General features: G+C 64.1%; 1 protein-coding gene across 1 annotated transcript in view; it reads left to right on the top strand.

Moving 5' to 3' along the window:
* The first annotated feature begins 10,741 nt into the window (after positions 1-10,741).
* SHANK2 (SH3 and multiple ankyrin repeat domains 2) overlaps positions 10,742-20,369 on the top strand; it is a 297,330-nt gene continuing 287,702 nt past the window's right edge. The window contains exon 1 of the mRNA XM_045854859.1: positions 10,742-11,126. The gene's annotated coding sequence lies outside the window, so the exon portion shown is untranslated. The remainder of the gene's footprint in view (positions 11,127-20,369) is intronic.

Raw genomic sequence — 20,369 nt, forward strand, 5'->3', positions numbered from 1 at the left:
TTTAAAGGCACTCGGGGAAGGGGGCTGAGGAGGAGCCATCGCAGGAGAGACGCTGGTTGTAATTCTTCGTAACGAGCCTTCTGTAATTACGTTATTACTGGGCCAATTACCCGTCGTCCCCGCCGAGGTGTAGGACACAAAGGCTGGCTCAGTAAGAGCTCGATCGTTGCTGATGAAGGAGGGGAGACAACCTCTCGGTGGGCCGCGCGTTGAGCTGAAACCCCCTTTTCTGTTCTCAGGCAGCCACCCTGTATGGGTGGGAAGACCCCTGGCTGCCCCCTGCGCAGGCTGCAGCCAGCACAGGTTCCCCGCCGTGGTCCCCACACCGTCCCTTTTCACCTCCGCCTAACACGTCCTGCAGCCGGGCACGGTCCCCGTGAGACAGCCCAGTGATTCAGGGTGTGCCAGACTCGGGGTCGCCAGGGGTGTGCCCAGCTGGTGCGGACCGTGAGCGTGGGGGTGCAGCCCCCTGAGTGACCAGGGCGTCTGGTCCGGGCAGAGACAGCAGCCAGAGGCGTAGAGGAGTCTTTTGCTATCGTTGAAAGAAATCCACGTTATTTGAAAATTTAATTTAAAAATCAAGTCATTTTGCTACTATAAAAACCGTCTGTATTCTCAGAATCCTGGAACTTGCTTCGAAATCCGTCCTCAGGGTATGCACAGGTGCCGCCCGCGTTCCTGAGTCCGGAGGTGGGCTCCGGACGTCTCCGCCAGTTCTCCGTGCTGGGCCCAGGTCGCCGCCCGGCAGCCCCCTGCCCCCCAGGGCTGCACGGGGTCGGGGTCTGACTCAGCTCCCACGCGCTGCCTCCTTGGCAGCTGGGCGCAGCCCGAGTGCCATCTCAGGTCTCCTGTTTCGAGGTTAAACGGCTTTCATCGTCTCCACGGTGACAAGAGCTGACATCACGGAGCACTCGTTATTCGGCCGGCTCTGTGCTGAGCCCCGTCCGCACTCTGCACATGGTTTTATCTGCTCTCATGACCCCCCTGAAATGCACACTGTCATCGCCCCTGGTTCACAGACAAGGACTCTGGGGCGCGGTGCGCCCAGGGCAGCATCGTCCGGCTGGTGCGGGGGGAACAGGGCCCCGGGGGCCCGGATCCCACAGCGGTGCTGGCCCCGGGCCCAGCCCACCCACCTGGCTGCCTGCCCGCCTGACTGGCTGGCGGTGGGGGGTCCCGATCTCTGTGTTCCGGCTCCTGATGTGTGTTCCTCCGTCGGCTGTCTGACTGGACACAGGACAGCCATTCAGTGTTATTTGTTGGCGGGGGGTGGGGGGGGCAGTGTGGAGGCAGTGTTGAGGTCCAGAGAGTTTCGGGGGCCCGGCAGGCACGGGCTGACACTGTCCCTAACTCAGCGGGGCACAGTCTGGGGTCAGGAAGCTGCTCAGCCGTCTCCCTCTCCCCAAACCCAGGCCCCCCCCGGCCCCACACCTCGGAGGTGTGCCGGCGATAAACGGGGATTTGGGGGTGGGAAGGACATGCCGACAGCGGGACGCAGGTCTTCCCCGGGGGCTGGGGCTTTTCACCTTCAGCGCCGGCCCCGACGGTGCACACAGACAATGCCGGAACGATGCGTTCATGCGTGTCAGTGAGAGTCAGCCGGACACTGGGCATCACCCGCGCAGCCCTGTTCCGTGTCCGATGGTCCCTGCGGCAGGCGGGGCAGATGCGGGGCCTTTGTCACCTGCTGCCGTGGGTGGCGAAGGGGCGCTCGGTGATGGGGAGTGTGCCCTCTCCTGTCCCCTCCTGTCTGCCGGCTTCCGCCACCATCAGAATCACCGACGGCCCACCCCCTCTCGTCGCTCCACTTGTTGGAGGCGTTTCGCAGAGAGGAAGCCGCGGTGGTCCTGGAGCAGCGTCCCACCCTGGACCCCCGGACACAGCAGGGCGGGGACGGGCCACCATGTGACGGCAGCAGCCGGGAGGAGGGGCAGACTGGACAGTGGTGGGAGACTGCCTCCTGTCTGCCGGCCACTGGTAGATCTACGTGTCCGCCCTGGAGTCCCCCGCTTTATCCACTACAGCCGGGCCTCCAGGCCCCGGCGTGTCCTGAGTGTGTGGTGGGGGGTTCCAGTCACCTGGGACGGGGCCCAGACCCCTCGGCCAGGACCCCAGGGCTCCCCGGGGAACAGCCCACGCAGCCCCTGGACCGGCCTCCTGTCTTAGGGCCCCGCACCCAGCCCCAGCCCGAGGGGCGAGCTCAGGGCAGACGCCCGTGTGGCATTTAAACTCTCGAACCCTCTACTCCTGGCTGTCAGCCGAGAGGGAGAGAAGGCGTTCAGGGTCCTGTCGGAGAAAGTCCGATAATTGACGTTTGACATTTTCCTTTGACTTTTCGATGACCTCTTGGCTCTGGAATTCATTTCCTCGACTCCGGCCCAGGCAGAGGCCTCTTCAGACGTGGGCAGCCGACCGAAGGGGCCCATCCCTGTCCCGGACAGCGGCGACAGGCCGGACGCGTTGCTGTCGCTCGTCGTCAACTTCTTTCAGATGCGAAAACCCCACCGTCTTCAAGTCCATTGCCGCAGAGCAGTGGACGGCCGGAGGTCGGCTCTTCTCACGGAAACCACTCTGCGTGCTTGCGAGGGGGCTGTGACCCGTCGTCACGGCCCCTCGTGGCCCACGTGCCTGCCAGCACCCGTGGCCCCTGCTCTGCTGCACTCCCACATGTAACCCGTCCCCTTTGTCCGGCAAGTCGGCCTTTTCCAGCCTTCGGCCCTGAGCTCCTCGAGCCGGAGCGTGTGTCTGACCCCCGGCGGTGCGCCCGGCACACTGGGGTCCCCGCAGCAGCGAGGCCACGTGCCTGCGTGGAGTTAATTCAGAGACCTGGTGCCGGAAGAGGTCACCCCGGGACCTCAACATCCTTGACCTTCAAGCCAGCGGAGAGCCGCCCCGGGCCATTGGAGGCTCCTCCCCGCTCCCTGTCCTTGGACGTGGGAGCTGGTCCAAGGTCACGGACGTGGGGAAGTGGGCGGCGTTGAGGACGTCGGGATGGGGTTTGTGACTGAATGCCACTTGGGCCTCTGGGCACATTTTAGGGTACGGGAGGGTGGGGCGGAGACCTCCTCTTGCCTCGGAAGTTCCTGGGCTTCATAAACCTGCACCTCCGCCCCCCTCCACCCCCCAGGACCAGCCTGCCTCTTTCCTCTGCCTGCTCCTGCCCTCTGAGCTTGGGGGCCGGTATGTGGACCCACATTTGGAGCAGGCCCAACCCTCGCTGACCGCACGGCAACACGAGGGGGCAGGGGCCACAGGGAAGACCACCTGTCCCAGAGGGCCTGGCCCCATGTCGGGGTTTGGGGGGGCAGGCTCTCCAGGGACCCGAGGGTCATTCAGCCTGGTGGGTGAGAGCGCAGGCAGAAGCCCCACAGTCAGGTACCCTGAAGGGGGGCCCATGGGAGCCGCTCTTGTGAGGGGCTGAGGACCGAGGTTGGGGGAGAAGGCCGGGACTCTGAGGACCTTGGGAGGCCCTTGGATCTGACCCAGGAGGGTGGGCACCCGGTGACTCCAGATGGAAGGACAGGGTTCAGGCACCAGCTGGGAATGGGCGGGGGGTGGGGTCACACGGGCCACGGGACTTGGGAAGGAAGAAGACCTGAAGCATTTGGAGAAGTGAGGGGCTCGGGGGCTGGGGGGGCAGGCATCTGGCCGCTTCCAGGTCCCTGGCTGAGGGCGCTGAAGCTGCTACAAGCATTCATAACAGGTTTTACTGTGAGCACAGCTTTTTGTTTCTCTTGGATAAATGCCGGGTCAAATATCTTCCGAGATGCATGCTTGACTTCATGAGCAATTGCCACGCTGTTTTTCCAAAGGACACGGTCACCTGCGTCCTTTCACGCTGCCACCGAGACGTGGCAGAGTTCCCGTGGCTCCCCAGCCCGCCCAGCACCGTTTCCAAGGGGCGTGCGGTTCACTCGGCGGCCCTCCGGTGACGCCCGGCGTGGAGCCGCCTGGCCTGCGCTCCTCGACCGTCTCCACCATGGCTTTGGCGTGCAGGCTCCACGCCTTTCCCCCGCGTGGTCCCCAGGCTGCTTGTCTTATTCTTGCCGAGTTCGGAGACCTCTCGGTGACTCCGGGTCCGACTGCTTTGTCAGGCGGGGGATCCGCGAGCACCTTCTCCCAGCGCCTGTCCTTCCCCTCTCTCTAGAGCGAGTTCTTAGAAGAGCCAGCGTGTCCGACCTCGAGCGAGTCCAGCTCATCCGCTTCCACTTCTTCCTCGGACCATGCTTTCTCGTCGTGGCTCAAGACCGGAAAGCTTTCCTGCGACGTGTTTCTCTAGAAGGTGTCTAGTGTTTGTCTTGTAAACGCACCCCCGGCCCACGGGGAGGTCGTTTCTGTACCCCACACAGGTGCTCGCTGAATCCAGCGGCGCCTTTCCTTGAAGTGACTCACCACGCTTTAATTCCTTAAAGTAATGTTCCCGTCGTTTACTCCTGTTTCTGTTCGGGTTTTTGATGATGTTCACTACGTCCTAAATAGCGGTGTACTTGGTGGAGGTCCTCTGTACATTTACAGCACGCACGAACTCTTTGATACGAGGGTTTGAACATGTCCTCTGACCCCTCGCCCCTCCCTTTCTGGCCACGCCCCCCCCACCGACAGGCCCCGCCCCAGCCGGGGCCCGATGCCAGCCACTCTACAACATCCAGCACCTCCAGAAAGTCCCCGCAACAGCCCTCTGCACCCCGAGGCCCCGAGGATAGTCATGGGTGGCTCTTCTCTACTCTTTTTTATTTTGCATTTAATGGCTAAGTCCTTCCTCCACCTGAAACTTATTCTGTGATGAGGCGTGGGTGAGGGTTTAGCTATAGTTTCCCACGTTTGCTGAGGCCTGTGCTACAGAGCATTCATGGACAGTCCTCTCTCTGTTTTTTTTAATACATTTTTTAAAAGCACATTTATGATAGACGAAATCCCCCCTAGACCCTCTCCCTCCCTGCCCCTCCGTCTCTCCTTCCTTTCCTCCTTCATCCACTGGAAGCAGCTGAGGTCCTACTGTGCACCAGACGCCAGGGAAGAGCTGCGGGCCGGCCAGGCGAGCCCGGCAGAGTGAGCACTCGGTCATTGCAGAGAGCCCCGGGCCGTCTGGGGTCCACAGCACGAGATCACACTGTAGCTGAGAGGTGACGGTGAAAGACAGGTAGTCGATGTGAGGTGTCCCAACGCGCAGGCGACAGGGAGGGAGGGAGAGTCGGGCGCGCTGAGTGCTCCGGGGAAGGTGGGGCCCCTTGTTATGTGGTCTCTCTGGGCCCATCTCCCACCTGGTGACTAACGCAGCTTTTCCGTACGACTGATCTGCGGTCCCTTTCGCCTGTCCCGTCTCTGTAGTCTGCCTGTGCTCTTGGGAAGCCCGTGTTTACTGCCCACGAGTCTGTCTACAGGAAACAAGGGAATCACAAGAGCGGCGCGCAGCCAGTTTCCCTGCAGGGGCAGCACCCACGTAAACAGCTCCCCGAGGAGAAGCAGAAGGTCCCCAGCGTCCAGAGGTCTCCTTGTGGCCCCTCCAGGGCCCGGCGCCCAGCACGGCCAGTGCCGCCCGGCACGCTTGCCGGGTTCCCTCCCGGCCGCAGTGGAATCAGTGTGTATACCTGTCACCCCGATTGGCAACGGGGAACTTCATCTGTGCTTCCGCCCGCGGCGCCGAGCATCCACTTTTGTTTCCGACGGGTTTTCCCCCCCGCACGGGCGTGGCCTGAGTCCTCCATTCCCCTCGCCGTGGACCGGCCTCCGGGAGGGGGCGGGGGTACCAGTGTCGTGAGGACCTCTCGAGCCCTGGGGGGCACAGAGGCGCTCGCTCCCCCGGAGCAGCGTGGCCGGGACGCGGAGGATCCTGCCGGACGGACGGTTCTCCCAGGCGGGCGTATCCATCCGCCGTCCCACCGGCTGCGCACAGACAGGTGCGGCTGGCTCCAGTGTCGGGCGGTTTGCTTTTCCGTTTCAGGCACTGGGTGCGGCTGCACGGTTGCTTTCGCACGTCCCTGTTGACCAATAAAACCGAGCACTTTCTCGCAGGCCCGCAGGCCGCTCTGGCTGCCCTTTCTGTGAGGTCCGTCCGAGTGTGTGGCCCGTTCTTTGTACTGGTTTGTCTTTTTTACCGAGTCTCTTCTGTGGTCTAGATACAAGTCTCTGTACTGTTTACTTATTTATTTTTTTTTGCACGCTTACTCCTTCGGATGCATGCCAGGTTTAAGAAAACCCTGTCCTGGTCTGGTTCGGGATTGCATGCAGTGGAATGAACGGGGTTCGTTCAAGGGTCCTGGGGGTGGCCAACGGGGACGCGCTGGGCGAACCCCAGAAGGGTTCCAGCGAAGAAAGGACAGTGAAAAGGTCGTGCAGTAAACGGCACCTTCTTGAGAAGGACGGGTCCTGCGTTCTGAGCCCTGGGATCGGCCCAGGACGGCCGTTCGCGGGTGTCAGGCGGTCCGGGTGAGGGCTGCCAGGCGCTCTGGTCATATCCCAGTCGCAGCTGGACAATGGGTGTCCGGCGGGTGTCTGAGCAGGTCCCTCAGAGGGTTACCTGAAGGTCCCCGTGCGTAACCAGGCACTGATTGAGCCCGGAATGTTCACAGAAGTTTAATTCCCAGGCCGGTTAGAACACGAGTGGAGTCTCGGCTCCTGCCCCCGCCCCCCTGCAGTGACTGGTGTGAGCAGCCTGGTTCCAACGGCTCCGTCTGGAGTTTTGCCCTCCCCCACTCCGTCCTCTGTTAGAACGGGCCCTTCCGATGTGTGTAACGTTCTGACTATGGCGTCCAACTGCTGGGTTGTTTCGCATCAGCGGAGCCCTCCTGGCCCTGAGCGTGGCTGCACTGTGGCCCAAGTTCATGTCCTCCCTGGGGCGGGTGCCACGGTCCGATCGTGGCTGCCTCTTCGTGGCAGGCTCACCAGACACGCACTTACTTCAGTCTGGGTTTCCCCGGAGAGCTCTGCCTGCAACGGGACTTGGAGGTGGGGCATTGTATGTGAGAGCTGACTCCCGGAGGCAGGTGTGAGGGACCTGAAAAGGGAGATGCAGAGGAGGAAGTCCTCCTCCCCCATGCAGGAGCTCCCCAAGGTCCCTGCTGTGAGCCAGGGAGGGACAATGGCACTTCTTAGAAGCCAGGGACTGGTCACCTCCCAACCTGCAGGCTCTGCTGCACAGGGACCGAGTGCCACCCCGAACACTGATGCCTCCGACCCCTGGCTGCACGGGCACCACGGGAGGCCTGGGAGGGAGACGCTTCCTGGGTGGGCCTGGGGAAGAGCCTGCAGCCCCGGGCCTCTCTGCAGCCCCGGGCCTCTCTGCAGCCCCGGGCCCCTCTGCAGCCCCTGTGCCCCCGCGCCCCCAGCCCCTCCGGTCCTGCAGGACCAGCTCCTGTCCCCCGATCACGGTCACGGTGGCTTCCAGTGGGAGCAAGCGCACCCTCGGCACTCCCAGCCCTCAGGCTCAGACACCGTTCCCAGGAGCCTTTGCAAAACCAATCCATGCAAAATAAATCTGTGGACAATGAATGGAGGGTCGTACAATGCTCTGTCGGCCTGCAGGCTGGCGACAGGGGAGGCACTTCGTGGAGGAGCGGAGGGGTTGCTGAGAGCCTCAGGCATTCCCACCACGGGCTCGTGGGACCCCGCTAGAAGCTGTCCTGACATCATGGGGAGATGAGTGACTTGCCCAGGATTCAGTGTGTTGGGGGTGGGGTGGGGGGCGGGGCTTGAGGGCAGTAGAGCCCTGGCTGTGGTGGGAAATCTGTAGGAAAGAATTGCAAAAGCAGGAGGGTCTGGCAGGGGCGGCACATGGGGCAGACTGTTGGCTGGAGCACCTACCTTTACCCGCACTTGCCTGTGCACGCCTCTGCACCCCTGCCTTCCCCGGTTGCCCCTGTGCCCCCCTGCCTCCCCCAGCTGCCCCTGTGCCCCCCTGCCTCCCCCAGCTCCCCCTGTGCCCCCTGCCTTCCCCAGCTCCCCCTGGGCACCCCTGCTCTTCCTGGCTCCCCCTGTGCACCCCTGCCCTTCCTGGCCCCCCCTGTGCACCCTTGCCCTTCCTGGCTCCCCTAGGCACTCCTGCCTTCTCTGGCTCTGGCCTCATGGCCTTGGCTAGGTCCTATCCCCTTTAGCACCTCAGTCTCCCCGCTGTGAGCTGAAGGGATGGGTCAGGTCATCCCACCCGGGCAGCCTAAGAAGCCTTTTCCCAAACAGTGTGGCCTGCGAGGTCCCAGACCCGGGCCTGCTCCTGGGAGAGACAGACAGGGACCACACTGCACGCAGCGAGCGTCTGGGTTAATCTAAGCCACAAAATATTTATTCCGTCTTTCCCGGGACAGGGGAGACGGTTCTTTTTCGCATCCCTTAATGGTAGGATGTCCCAGTTTCTAGTTCTCTGTAGAGCAGTTCCTCCCAGGGCAGTCCCAGGGTGCCCCGTGCTCAGCGGGCACCCCATCCGCATCGTGACGGACGGTGGACTGCCTCCGGCTTCGCAGGAGAGAGAGAGCAGCTCTTCGGCTGGAGGCCGGTCTGTCCGTCCGCAGGCTCACTCATCCTCCGCGGGCACGCCGGGAGTGGAAGGCAGTCTGCAGGGCCACAGCAGGCAGCCCTGGGATCCCGGGGCCACAAGCAGAAGCTCCCTTTTCCTAAGTGGAAACTAACCTGGGGTGCTCCGGGCCTCGGGCCGCCCTGGGCCCCTAGAAATTAGGCTGCTGAGGGAAGTCCGCTGATGATAGAGGCTCAGTGCTGGTCCAGGGCCGGTGCCCCAGCAGGGACAGGATGGGGAGGGTGGAGACTCCCGGAACCGGAACGAACAGCATTTCTCTGGGCAGCTGGACCTAGCAAAGGCACGGTGGCCCCCCTCCCCAGCCCCTGCCCCCGGAGGTGTTTAAAGACCAACTGGGAGGATGCTACTTCACCAGCGCACGCGGCTGAACTGGACACCTCTAAACGGGTGCAGGGAAACTGGGACAGAAGCAGGACACCTGCTGTCCTTGAAATGCAGAAAGATGGGGCTCTCCCGGGTTGCTGCTGTTGGGCCTCCAACAGATGGGAGGGACCGTGGGGTGGTCTCGAAGGGGGCGGCCACTGGGTGGACAGGCGGGCGGAGGCCTGGGTCCCCAGGGGAGTACTGCTGGGAGTACTGGCTGGCAGCGTGGCTCTGACCTTTGAGCCCTCTGCGGGGCAGCCAGAATGTGCTCTGAGCTGAGCTCTGGGCCGCCGCCTCCTTGACTATCTGTGAGGATGTTTCTAGAAATCTGGGAAGGGGTGTTCGGGGGAGGGGAGTGGGAATCTGGGAGAAGGCAAGTGATACCTTGGGGCCTTGCCTTTGAAGTTGGGGTCGAGGGCCCCAACACCCTGAACACACCGCTTTAGTTGAGACGACGTTTTATGTGGGGTTACGGGGAGGGGCTGACGGCAGCCAAGGAATGGGAAGCTCCCCGCCCCCCGCACCCCCCTCCCCATCGTATCTGGGATCAGGATCTGGATCTGCCCCTGATGAACCCCGAATCTCCGGGTCCCTGCCAAAGGGGTTATGCCTGCAGGATCCTGCCAGGGCATCCTTCCTCGTCCCAGGGATTATTAGGACTTGATTAATTGCCTCCTTTATTCGTTCAATAAATATTTTATTACGTCTCCTGCGTAAGGGCGCAGAGGGGAGAAAGTTCGCTCCTGGAAGCTGCCCCTGGGAGCCGGGGTGCTCCCACTCCATGCGCGCGAGCTGAAACACTCAGGCCCCAAACACAACTTTCTTTTTTTTTTTTTAACCTAAGTGCTTTTAAATGTGGGACAATTATGCAAGTAGGGAAAAAAAGTATCTAGAGCAAATATTTAACTTTGCCTTTGGTATGTCGAAGTCCTAGGCCCTTGCAACTCTCTCAGGCGTGCCCCATAAAATTGACTTAAAATATCTGTGAAGTATATATTAAAATTATGTATATAATACATAAAATAGTATACACCATGTATTATCTATACAGTTTCTTTTCAGGGGGAGCCGCGTGGGGGGTGTGTCGGGGAGGCTCCCCGACCTGGGTGCTGCTGGCGCCCCTCCCCCACTACAGAGGGCAGATCCTGGAGGCAGGAGAAACTCCCCATCCAGAGTATTGGCACACTCGGGACCAGAGCCCTCCGTGGCTGACTCGGAGACACTCAGCACGCGCAGGCTGCAGCCCCCAGGGCATTGTTGCTGGGGCCTGCAGGGAAGTTCTCGGCCGGCTGCTCCCGCGCGGGGCTGGGAGGAGTGAGTCCGCCGGCCTCCGCTCAGGACAGGCTCCTTTCGGTTCCGGCAAACTCAGCGATCCCCGAGTCCTGGATGTTACCGGGTTCCGGGCGTCTCTGGAGAGCGCTTTTGGCCTCTTGGGTTCACCTGAGTGGCTGGCGTTTATTCCCCGGGCCCCATCCCCCACCTTTCTTGGAAGGAGGCGCCCAGGCGGAAGGCGGCCTGAGAACCGCCGGCGGCGCAGTAACCCGGCACAAAGTTTTCTGGGCTCTGCGCACCTCGCGATGTGCCGGGGCCTCAGTATTCCCAAACCCTGTGAACGTGAAATACTCCAGGGCCGGCGGCGGCCGCGTCCTCTAATCGCACAGACGAGGCAGGCTTTACAAAATAGGGGACTTTCTGGCCCGCCCGGTTTCTTCGCGGGGGGGGGGGCGGCCGCCGCGCAGCGAGGGCGGGGCGGGGCGGGGCAGCCTTGGGCGCCCGGCCCGCCGGCGTTGCTACAACAGACCGGCGCGCGGCTCCTGGGCCGGCGACGACCGCCCGAGCAGGTGGGGCAGGTGGGACGGGCCCACGGTCTCGCTGGGGCAGACGTCCGCGCAGGTCGCCCGCGCGGATCCGGGCCGCGCGCGCCCTTGTTGGCAATAGGACCCCTCCCCCATCCTCCTCAGTCACCACCGCCCGCGCAGGGCAGAGGGGAGGGACAGCCGAGTCGCCCGGGAGAGGAGCTCCCGGCCTCCTGCAGCAGCGTGGGGCGGGGCCGCAGCGTCCCCTCCCCCACCCCGGACACCTGAGCGGCGGAGCGGCTAGGGCTCCCGCGCTACAGCCGGGCTGGGCGCGGCGCCGCGCGGGTCCCCGCGGCCGAGCCAGGTGCGAGCGGACGCCGGCCCTCCCCAGGGGGCTCCGACCTGCCCGGACTCCCTGAGACCTGGCTGAGGCCCGGCTCCAGGTAAGGCGGTGGCCCGGGACGCGGGGCGGGGGTGGCAGGGGCAGCCAGCGCGGGCTGGGAACGACTGTAGGTGGCCCCCGGGCGCCGGACCGGGCACGCCGGCTGCATTTTGGGTGCCTTTGGACTCCGGGAGCACCAACTATCGGGTAAGCGCCGTTCTGGACTCCTGGAGTCTGGGGATAGGGCGTCGCGTCTCTGTGGAGAACGCCCCCCCTCCCACGCAACCCCCGCCCCTCCCCGCCCGCGCTTTCTTCTGGTTTAGGGCTGGTTCAAAATAATTTGGAAGTGGCTTGGGCTCAGAGCTCGGACCACCCCCTTTGTCCTTCTCGCTGGTGAACACCCTCACCCCTAGCACTCCCGCCGTTCCCCCCTGGGGCAACGCAGGTGGATCTATCTTCATCCCCTCCCCCCCACCCGGGGGTCTCTTTGCTCTAGGTCGCCCCTCGCCGACCAGCGTGCGGGGCCGAGGACCCGGCGCGGGGCCGCCAGGGGGCGCGCGGGGGGCGGGGACTCGCGCTGCGGCCGCAAGGTCCCTGGAGACCCTGCTACGGTCATCTTGTCCTGTACTAGCGCCCAGACCCACTATCCAGGTTCCCGCGACTGGTGCATCGGGCCCTGGAAGGTCAGGGTCGACGGTACCTGCTGCAGGCCCTGGGGTCACAGGTCGGGCACCCGGGTCCCCGGGGTCACGCAGAGTCCCCGCCAACTGCTCGACTTTGCCCGCCCCGCGCCCCTCCGGGGTGGGAGTGCAGGCCGGTGCAGGTAGCGGCCCCCGCGTCCCGCCGCCGCCGCCCGTGAATTATGCAGGAGGCTGGCACCGGCGCGCCGGAGTTGCTCAAGTTTCCCTTGGCAACTTTGGCCCGGGCATCCCTTCTCCCGGCGGCCCGGCAGCTCCGCCCGCGCAGCCTGCGGGCTCAGGAGCTTCCGCAGGGTGGCCGCGGCGCGGGGCGCGTGCCGGGAGACGCCCACCACTCACTTGCACCCGAGCTGGGCGCCGCTGGGTCGCGCGAGCAGGTGCGACCCAGCGGAGGGCCTCGCCGCGGGGTTCGGAGGGTGCGGAGCTGCCCTGCCGATGGGCCTGCGCGCCGGCTGTCTGCGCGGGATGGGAGGGCGGGCGGGCGGGCGGCCGGCGCGAGGTTTGCGTTTCCGTGGGGCTAGGGGCATCCGAAGCGGGTTTGGGAGCGAGGCCAGTGCTCCTGACCCTGGCTTTCTCGGCTGCGCTCTGAAAGCGACCCTGGGCAGCGAGATCTGAGAATACGCAGCCCGGCTCTCAGCTGGGAGCTCAGGCCCCAGGACCTGGGGGGCTCCAGGCGGCTGCCGCGGGCCCCCTGGAAATCAGAGGTAGTAAATTGAATAGTTCCGTGACCTCTTTTTGTTGGAAACTCAAGTTGGAATTAATGAGGTCAATCGCTAATTAAAGTAAGCGCCAAGAAGCAGAGAGGTAATTTCGGAAGTCCTCCGTAGGGGCAGGGGGCTGGGGCTCTCTGCCTGGGACGACTTTGCTGACCCCCAGGGCGAGCCCCTGCGTCCTCAGAAAGCAGTAGTGGGGGAGGCCTGCTACCGCCAGCCTCGCCCTGGCCCTTCCTGCGGGGTGGGGGTGGGGGGAGTGGGGACAGACCCTGGGGCACCTGTCCCAGGGACCCGAGTTTCCACGCTGCTGTCGGTGACAGCCTGGCTGCCTTTGGTAAGAGGGTCACAGCCTGGCTGCCTTTGGTAAGAGGGTCGGGCCTTGTCTGCCTGGGGCCTTGAGCCCACGGGGGTGCTGCTGTGATTAAGGAGGGGTAGCCCATGTGGCCACTGTGGGAGGCGTTCGCTGGTGGAGCCCGGAAGTCAGCATCCTTCAGGGGTCCTGCAGAGGACCCCAACTTCATATAGTAGGTGTCTCCCTGGTGGCCGGGTGGGGAACCGGCTGGGGATCGGCGTTCTGAAGGCCCCTGGCCCCGCTACCGTGCTGCAGTTTTGCCGGTTTTCCTAGAAGGAAGAGTTGGGTGGGAAGGTGGCATTTTAGGGGTCCCTTGGAAGGAGGCTGTAACTCCTCAACGACGGAACGGCCCCAAAAGGCGGGCCCCAGGGGGCACCAGGCCGCTCTGAGCACAGTGGACCCCATTTGGGTGGGGGTAGGGTGGGGCACCCTGGCGTCCTCCGGCCCCACGCACCGTTCGCTTCAGAAAGCCCAGCTCAGGCTCCAGTGAGTTCCCGAGAGCTGTTCTTTCCCTCGTTCATTTGACAGGTGCTCGGGCTGCGTTCAAGGGCCCCCCCCCACTGGTGTCGAGGGGTCACCCTGTGAAGGTGACTTGGTCCAGGCCTGGTGGGGACCCTCCCTGCCCAGGAGGAGCCGGGCCCCGGAGGCCGGGGTCCGGTGAGAGGAGGACCGCCACGGGGAAGAGGAGGGCGCTCGGACCCGGCCTTGCACTTTCTGTTGCGTCGGCGGTGGGAACCTGTGGCGGTGGAGCTGGGAACGGGGAGAAGGAGGCCAGGAGCTGGCCGGCCGGTGCGCAGGGAAGCACCAGCAAACCTGCTTTTCTAGAGAAATCTTCCTTTATCTCACACGCTTTGTTTCCAAATACGTAACCGAGGCCTAAGGGACACAGTCCCGGGAGGCCCTTCACCTGTCGGTGAGCAAGGGGGACTTCTCCAAAGTGGGGTTCGGTGTGGGGGCTGCCGAGGGGGCCTCCTGCTTCAGAGGACCCTAGGGGAGGCTCCTGTCTGAGCCCCGAACTCTCTCCCCCCTCCACCCCAAACTCCAGCCTCCTGCCTGCTCACCGCAAGGCCCGGCGTCCCCTGAGGCTGTGGGTCTGGAGCCGGCAGCCCCCAGCCCTCAAAGCCTGCAGAAACGGGCCTGTACCTTGCCCCACGCCCCAGGGAGGGGACCAGTGGCCTCGGGCCAGTCTACTCAGTCCTCTTCTTTGACGAAGGGGAGCTGGCACGGGGTGGGGAGGAAAGCACCCCAAACAAATGCCGGTTGTTTCCCTCTTCGGAGCCCAGCCCCCCACCGTGAGAGACCGTGGAGCGCGTGGGTGCAGGGCTCGGAGCCTGGGGACCCCAGGCTGGGACCCCCTTGTGACCACGCCCCGGACCCACCATCCGTCCCAAGTGAGGGGCCTGCCCTTCTCTGCCGGTCAGAGGTCAGAGGTCATCTAGGGAATGTGGGGTTTTCCTGCACCTTGAAGAAAATGATCTCAACAGGAGGAGCTGGCGGGAGAGGGGGGCGGTGCTGCAGGTGCCCCAGAACTTCCAGGCCAGTGGGGAGGGGAGACGGGATTGGCCAGTCAGCATGTAGTGGGACAGGGCTGTGACAGAGGTGACCCCTGGGTGCTGTGGGGCACAGCGAGGGTCCCCACCCCAGTCTGGGCAGGAGGGGGTTTGGGGACACAAAACCCCGGGAAGAGGCGGGGCCGCCTGAGCGAACTGGCAGGAGTGGTCTGCGTCCTCTCCCGAGGCGGGGTCCTCGGTCGCAGTCACGAGTGACCGCAGCTGCCCCCGGGCCCCCGCCCCGCCCCACCCCACGGGCGCCAAGAGTCGCTGGTTAGAAAGTGCTGGTCTCGCTCCTGAGGCGTGAAAAAGAGCTACCTGCAGTCAGGGGAGGAGAACCAACGTTTCCCATTGGCCTTCTTGATGGGAAATACCCATTTTTTTTTTCTCTGAAAGCAATTTTGAGACACATTTTGGGGCAGCTCATGAATGCTAATGTCCCGGGCTGCAGTGGCATCGAGGTCCGTCTTTGGGGACAGAGACGTGTATGGTGTGAGCCTCCCGCCACCCCAGAGGCCTCCGGTCCTGGCAGGGCCGAGTACCTGCCCAGACCCGGGGACAGCCACAGGGTCACTCTTGCTGGGTGGGTGGGGCCGGGCCAGCTGGGTCCCAAGTCACCTCCTAGGAGAGCAAGACCCTGGAAGCCCTGGGCTGCAGGGTGGGGGGGTGGGAAATTGAGGTGACAGCAGGCTCCCTGGGATTGGCTGCTGTGGGAGGGGGCGGGACCAGTGTTGGTGACAGACCAGGACAGTTGTCCTGGGGGGTTTCCCAGGGGCCTCAGCGGTGGCTCATTGAGTGAGCCCACGCACTCCTGACGGCAAAGCTGCGTGTTTCAACCGCTGGGCCTCGGGTGAGGGGCTCCTGACCACCCTCCCCCCAAGTTCTGACTGAGGCTGGACTGGAGCCTCCTGGAGGGACCTGCCCCCCAGAGGTCTAGGGGCGCCCTTCGAGACGTGCTCAGGGTTTCAGGGGGAAGGCCGGCTGGCCCGCATCCTGGGAGGCCCACAGGAGGCACCCAGTAGGTGGGTGGTCCTTGCATGCCTGCAGGGGGCCCACAGGAGGCATCCAGTAGGTGGGTAATACTTGCACGACTGCAGGGGCCGCGCCTGGCTGGGGCAGCCTTTACCAAAGTTTCTTTTGGCCCCTCAGCTCCCTAAAAGGGTGGTTTTTCAAAAATCCTATGTCCTCCTGGAGGCTTCTTGCCCCATGTCATACGAAGAATCCAAATGCCCACCCCCCTCCTGGCCGTCACTGTCATATTCGAGCTCCCATGCAGGCTTTGGCCAACGGCTAAAGTTGTCCCTCACCGGTTTAAATATTTGCACAGGATGTCGAGCCCCGTTTGCGAGGTCAATATTGACATTTAAAGTAACTGTTGCCTAAAAAAGAAAAGGCCTCGTGGACACGCACCCCAGTATGGGGGCTGGCGGTGGGGGGGTGGGGGTGGAAGGGGGCGGGCGTAAGGGGGATAAACAGTGATGGGAAAAACACAATAAAAACAAACTACTCACAAAATAAAGTAAGTGTTGCCTCGCCTCAGTGTATCCGCTGGCCTGCAGACGGGGTGGGACCTGCCACCCGCGGTCCCCGACAGACACCGCGGGGCGAGGGGCCGGGAGGGCTGCCCGCTGCTCCTCCCGCCCGCCCTCAGATTTATAGGTGGGCCCTCCCGTTAGTGCTCTCGTATTAATCTTCTTTTATTCATCAGCCTAACGCTGTTCTGCAAGGAAGATGCACACGTATGAACGTTTACAAACGTTTCCCGTGACCTCAGGTCGCGTGGCGTTTAAACACGGTGCCGTGCCTCCAGAAAGCAGGGAGCTCGGGCCCGGAGAGACCGAGGGGGTTTCAGAGACTCAGAGATGGGAAAGGAAGAGTTGCTGGGTGTTAGCGTTACAGCCGGCGGTGAACGAGCCCCCTCCAATGGGTACGATCTGGGAGCCCGTCCTGGGGGCTCACTTCGGTGTGTGACGTGCGGGAGGGGCTGCTGGGGAAGGGGTGCCCGGGGCTTTTCCAGCTGAGCTGTTGTGAAGGGCCAGGCCCCCAGCGCAGCACCTGGCGGGGGGAGAGGGAGAAACGGGCGGGGGCGGGGTTCTGCTGCGCCCCGGGGTCCCCCCCCAGGCCTGCAGCCCTGGAGGCGGGGCGTCCCACGCCAGCTGTCCTCGATCGGTTCCGGCCCGTGAGTCCTCCCCAAGCTTCAAGCAGGACAAGTGGGAACCAGGTGGATTCCTGAGCTGGGCGGGGAGTGGCCGGCAGCCAGGACACCGGGGCTGGCACGGTGCTTTCCGGGGGCTCTGATGGCCCCGTGGTCCCTCTGTCTGAGGGCAGGACGGGGCAGCGGGGACCGACCGCGGAGACCCGGGGTCCAGGGTGAGGGTCATGCCTCCTGAGCTGAGCTGAAGGCCGGCCTGGGATTGGGGAGTGAGTCTTTGAACCTTCCTGAAAATTCAGCTTGGGACCCCTTCCCGGGGGAGCAGGAACTGGTGTGGGGCGGGGGGGGGCCCCTTCTGGTGTCAGAGGGCACAGCCACTCCTGCCTGGGGCTTTCCCTGCCCCTCCCCCTCTCCCCACCACGCCCACACAAACCATCTTCCTGATTTCCACGAATTGTTCAGCATTCCCGTCGTCCTGTGCCAGGGCCTGGCCGACCCGGCCCCCTGCAGGCATGGGCTCTGCTGCCCACGGGGTCCAGGGTGCCCCATCCCTCCAGCAGCAGATGGGTCCCCAAGAAAAGAGTGGGTCCTGCTCCTCCCCCTATCTCAGGGTCCTGGTGGGCACCCGGTGCCCAGTGGGCCCCGGGGATGTTTGTGGGGTGCAGCGTGTGGCGGGAGAGCGTCCCTGGGGCAGTTGCAGCACGAGCCGGCCTCTGCCAGTAACTCCCCCTCCCGCAAGCACTGGGCGCCACCAGTGAGTCACAGAACCAGTCGGGCCACCAGCCTGCTGGTTCTCAGCAGCTCAGTGTCACAGGCCTCAGGTGGCCCGGGGACTTCCGCCCACCGAGCCTGCCCTGGGCGTGTTTGCCGAAGCTGCACGCTTGGGCACTGGCCGGGAGAACCAACAGCCATGGGTGGACGGCGGTTTTCCTGTGGACACGATGGAGTCCAGGCAGAGCTCGGGCCGGAGTTCCTGAGGACGGCCCTGAAGCTGGGCCCGGGCCGTCCTAGATGTGACCCGGCCCACGGTGGACAGAAATGCCTGTTACCCAAACACACGGTGCACAGATGCTTCTGGTGACCCCACATCTGATGAAGGGGTGTCCCCGGTCCCCCACCTGCGGTGGGGGAGGCCACGACCTCGGTGTCCAGCCTGCTGTCCTAGGGCAGCGCTGCGGCCCCAAGTCCCCGCAGTTAGGGGACCCCGCCGGCCTTAGGCCGGAGGCAGCGGTCGGCAACCTTTGCCCTCGTCTCTCGGCCCGGGAACTGAAGTTCTGCGGCACACCAAAAATAGATATTTTTCGCCGTCCTGAAAAAAATAGGTAAACATTGTATTTGTTCCCACTGGGTGGCTGTTGTCGTTTTTTATCTGACAGCCTAAGGAGGGGAGGTCGGGGCCCCCCGAGTGAGGGGTGGGGGTTGCATGCTGGACTCGTCCTTACGGTTGGAAATCGCCGGCTGAAAGGATCGGAAGACTCTGTCCGTGGCCACCTGGTTTTCGTGTGTTCTGACCCTTTGGGCTCCCTTCCAGGGCTGTCCCCAGCCAGGTGAGGGGCTCACTCAGGCCTGGGGACTGGGGTGCCTGCGTGGCCTTGGGCAGTGTCCCCCCCATGCCCACCCCCGCCCCTCCCCGACTCTGTCCTGTCTCTTTGCCTTGCGGCCGGGTGACAGTTTCCAACAACTCTTGTCCCTTGTCTTGTCACTGAGGGTGCGTCGTCTGTGAGGTTTAGTTGCGGGTTTCCGAGGGCCCCTGGGCGGTCCCCGCTCTGCGGGACGGAGGGACGGGCTGGCTGGCGGCAGAGTCTAGGGCGGCAGGGTGTGGGCTCAGGGGCAGCGGCTGGGGTTTGACGGAGCTGGGACGCTTCCCTGCTGAAGGTGCAGCTTGGGTGTCTGATGTCACCCAGGGCGCATCTCTGCGGCGATGACAGTCGGGACCCGGACCGTCCCTCTGTGGCACTGGAAGGGCAAGAAGGCCTTTTCACGTGCCGGGGGTGGGGGTGTGCACAGGTGGGGCTCAGCCGCCGAGGAGGGGGCACAGCCACGTCACGGAAGACAGGCCTGTCCGCGGCCCCCGACGCAGCCATGGTGTGGGTGTCCTCGCAGAGACGGGGCTGTGGGTGGTGGGAAGAGGGGCCGATGACAGACGGGTGGCCTCCAGCCCTGCCAGTCGTTTAGCCATTGTTCCCCCGCCGCCGGCTGGCTTGCATCTCAGCGCGCCGGGCGCTGTGCTGGGTCGGCTGGCACCGGCCCCGACTGCCGACTGTCGTTGGGGGGAAGATTGCTTCCGGGAGCTGGAGGAGAGGACCGTGGGGAAAGGGCCGGACGCCCCAAAAACCCCAGGCCGGTCCGTCCCCCAGCCGCCTGCGTCGCCCCCGCAGGGGGAGGAGCTTCCGTACTGGCCTGGCCTCTCCCTGCCCCATGCTGCGGGGGCAGGGAGCAGGGGACCTCGGTCGAGGGGCAGCTGGAGTGCTCAGCAGAGGGCCCCCGGAAGTTCCGAAGTGACCCGTGGGGCCACCTGACTGTTGGGGATCAAGGACACAGAAGTCAGCTTCGTCCGAACGCTCGGATTTGCAGGGGACGCAGGCAGAGGAGCCGGCACGCTCTGGGCGGGGCCGTGTCCAGCGTCTGCCCGGGGCCCAGGAGAGGGCCCGGTACTTGGCTCAGCGGCCAGGCCCTGCGACATCCCCGATGCCTCGGCAGGTGGGGTGGGGACGGCCAAGGCGGCGACTTTTTACAGTGAGAGCGAACACACTCTGGCCGGGTGGCCCAGTTGGTGGGAGCGTCGTCCTGTGCACCGGAAGGCTGTGGGTTCAGTTCCCGGTTGGGGTGTGTACGGGATGCAACCAACGTCTCTCTTTCTCTGTCTCTCTCTCTCTCTAAAAAAACATCAACAAGCGTATCCTCGGGTGAGGATTAAATGCATAAAACCAGACTGCACGCTTCACAGACCCTGCGGTTACCTGCCCCACCCCCACCCCCCATCCCCCTGCAGCTGGGATCCGCCTTTGTTGACCGAGTCTGTCCCTGGAGTGGGCGGCCGTCACCAAGTGCGTAACCGCGCTGCCTCCTGGGTGTGTGTTGTCCTTCGGCCACACCGACCGCTGTGCCGGGAGCGGGGCCCGGCCGTCCAAGTGCCCCACGGGGGTCCTGACTTACGCCCGAGTCCGAGGGAGGAGGCAGGGCGCAGCAGCTCTGCGGTTGTTGTTTGCGTGTCGGGGTTCAGCGTGGCTCGACTTCCGTTTGCGATTGTGGTTTGTTCTGGGTCGGACCCTTAGTGACCGAGCAGCCCGGGGCCACGCCAGGGTTCCAGGGGCCTCGTCCCCGCTGTCCCAAAGTCAGTGACGTCTCGTCTCCCCTCTCGATGACGGGGAGACCTTTCCAGGGGAGCGTGGGACGGCGCTGGGGGGACGCCTCGACCGTTCAGGGAGGCGCTGAACCCGCTTCTACTGCCTGGGCCCCCTGGGGTGCTTTCTGCTGCCCTCCCCCGCCCACGCCGTGCAGGTTGGAGGGAAGGGCACCCCGTGGACACCGTCCCCTGGGTTGCTTATTCGTCATTTGGGGCAGTGGTGCTGCGTGAGTAACACGCGTGTGTGGGGCCCTCCAGTGGGGGACCACGTCTGGACGTGCCCACGGCCCCTCGTTCTGCCCCCGGGCACCCGCCCCTTTGCTTCCCGTCTCTGTGAACTTGACTCTGGATTTAGAGTCTTTTTGTGAGTGGTGTCTCTCACTTTTCCCGGCATCCTCGGGGTCCAGCCACGTGGCGGCAGGCGGCAGAACGTCCTGGCTTCCCAAGGCCGAGTGACGCCGCATCCCGTGGGTGCACCGTGGCCTGCGTGGCC

The sequence above is a fragment of the Phyllostomus hastatus genome, unplaced genomic scaffold, assembly GCF_019186645.2.
Source record: "Phyllostomus hastatus isolate PE091 unplaced genomic scaffold, TTU_PhHast_1.1 phas_scaffold_11, whole genome shotgun sequence".
Taxonomy (NCBI): Eukaryota; Metazoa; Chordata; class Mammalia; order Chiroptera; family Phyllostomidae; genus Phyllostomus; species Phyllostomus hastatus.